This window comes from Mustelus asterias, unplaced genomic scaffold (assembly GCF_964213995.1).
Source record: "Mustelus asterias unplaced genomic scaffold, sMusAst1.hap1.1 HAP1_SCAFFOLD_1516, whole genome shotgun sequence".
In the NCBI taxonomy this organism is placed as follows: domain Eukaryota; kingdom Metazoa; phylum Chordata; class Chondrichthyes; order Carcharhiniformes; family Triakidae; genus Mustelus; species Mustelus asterias.
The window spans coordinates 47,501-50,000 of NW_027591461.1; the positions used below are offsets into that span (position 1 = coordinate 47,501).

General features: G+C 48.8%; 1 protein-coding gene across 1 annotated transcript in view; it reads right to left on the reverse strand.

The window, feature by feature from the left end:
* The window catches only part of LOC144488392 (adenylate cyclase type 2-like), a gene marked incomplete at both ends in the record, with an annotated part of 48,155 nt that overhangs the window by 44,955 nt on the left and 700 nt on the right, over positions 1-2,500 (reverse strand). The window lies entirely within an intron of this gene.

A 2,500-nucleotide genomic window follows, 5' to 3' on the forward strand; every position in this document is an offset into this window, starting at 1 on the left:
ATGTGCAGGTTGGGTGGATTGGCCATGCTAAATTGTCCCTTAGTGTCCAAAGATGTGCAGGTTGGGTGGATTGGCCATGCTGAATTGCCCCTTAGTGTCCAAAGATGTGCAGGTTAGGTGGATTGGCCATGCTAAATTGTCCCTTAGTGTCCAAAGATGTGCAGGTTGGGTGGATTGGCCATGCTAAATTGTCCCTTAGTGTCCAAAGATGTGCAGGTTAGGTGGATTGGCCATGCTAAATTGTCCCTTAGTGTCCAAAGATGTGCAGGTTGGGTGGATTGGCCGTGCTAAATTGCCCCTTAGTGTCCAAAGATGTGCAGGTTAGGTGGATTGGCTATGCTAAATTGCCCCTTAGTGTCCAAGGATGTGCAGGTTAGGTGGATTGGCCATGCTAAATTGCCCCTTAGTGTCCAAAGATGTGCAGGTTAGGTTGATTGGCCATGCTAAATTGCCCCTTAGTGTCCAAAGATGTGCAGGTTGGGTGGATTGGCCATGCTAAATTGTCCCTTAGTGTCCAAAGATGTGCAGGTTAGGTGGATTGGTCATGCTAAATTGTCCCTTAGTGTCCAAAGCTGTGCAGGTTAGGTTGATTGGCCATGCTAAATTGCCCCTTAGTGTCCAAAGATGTGCAGGTTGGGTGGATTGGCCATGCTAAATTGTCCCTTAGTGTCCAAAGATGTGCAGGTTAGGTTGATTGGCCGTGCTAAATTGCCCCTTAGTGTCCAAAGATGTGCAGGTTGGGTGGATTGGCCGTGCTAAATTGCCCCTTAGTGTCCAAAGATGTGCAGGTTAGGTGGATTGGCCATGCTAAATTGTCCCTTAGTGTCCAAAGATGTGCAGGTTGGGTGGATTGGCCATGCTAAATTGCCCCTTAGTGTCCAAAGATGTGCAGGTTGGGTGGATTGGCCATGCTAAATTGCCCCTTAGTGTCCAAAGATGTGCAGGTTGGGTGGATTGGCCATGCTAAATTGCCCCTTAGTGTCCAAAGATGTGCAGGTTAGGTGGATTGGCCATGCTAAATTGTCCCTTAGTGTCCAAAGATGTGCAGGTTGGGTGGATTGGCCATGCTAAATTGTCCCTTAGTGTCCAAAGATGTGCAGGTTAGGTTGATTGGCCGTGCTAAATTGCCCCTTAGTGTCCAAAGATGTGCAGGTTGGGTGGATTGGCCGTGCTAAATTGCCCCTTAGTGTCCAAAGATGTGCAGGTTAGGTGGATTGGCCATGCTAAATTGTCCCTTAGTGTCCAAAGATGTGCAGGTTGGGTGGATTGGCCATGCTAAATTGCCCCTTAGTGTCCAAAGATGTGCAGGTTGGGTGGATTGGCCGTGCTAAATTGCCCTTTAGTGTCCAAAGATGTGCAGGTTAGGTGGATTGGCCATGCTAAATTGCCCCTTAGTGTCCAAAGATGTGCAGGTTGGGTGGATTGGCCATGCTAAATTGCCCCTTAGTGTCCAAAGATGTGCAGGTTAGGTCGATTGGCCATGCTAAATTGCCCCTTAGTGTCCAAAGATGTGCAGGTTAGGTGGATTGGCCATGCTAAATTGTCCCTTAGTGTCCAAAGATGTGATGGTTAGGTGGATTGGCCATGCTAAATTGCCCCTTAGTGTCCAAAGATGTGCAGGTTAGGTGGAGTGGCCGTGCTGAATTGTCCCTTAGTGTCCAAAGATGTGCAGGTTGGGTGGATTGGCCGTGCTAAATTGCCCCTTAGTGTCCAAAGATGTGCAGGTTAGGTGGATTGGCCATGCTAAATTGCCCCTTAGTGTCCAAAGATGTGCAGGTTAGGTGGATTGGCCATGCTAAATTGTCCCTTAGTGTCCAAAGATGTGCAGGTTGGGTGGATTGGCCATGCTAAATTGCCCCTTAGTGTCCAAAGATGTGCAGGTTAGGTGGATTGGCCATGCTAAATTGCCCCTTAGTGTCCAAAGATGTGCAGGTTAGGTGGATTGGCCATGCTAAATTGCCCCTTAGTGTCCAAAGATGTGCAGGTTGGGTGGATTGGCCATGCTAAATTGTCCCTTAGTGTCCAAAGATGTGCAGGTGGGGTGGATTGGCCATGCTAAATTGCCCCTTAGTGTCCAAAGATGTGCAGGTTAGGTGGATTGGCCATGCTAAATTGCCCCTTAGTGTCCAAAGATGTGCAGGTTAGGTGGATTGGCCATGCTAAATTGCCCCTTAGTGTCCAAAGATGTGCAGGTTGGGTGGATTGGCCATGCTAAATTGTCCCTTAGTGTCCAAAGATGTGCAGGTGGGGTGGATTGGCCATGCTAAATTGCCCCTTAGTGTCCAAAGATGTGCAGGTTAGGTGGATTGGCCATGCTAAATTGCCCCGGTCATCAGTAGATTCTTAATTCCAGATTTTTTTTTATTGAATTCGAATTCCACCGTCTGCCGTGGGAGGGATTCGAACCCGGGTCCCCCAGAACATTAGCCGTGTTTCTGGATTGAGTGGTCTGGCGATAATGCCACCAGGCCGTCACCTCTCCCTGTGGTCGGTGCAGACT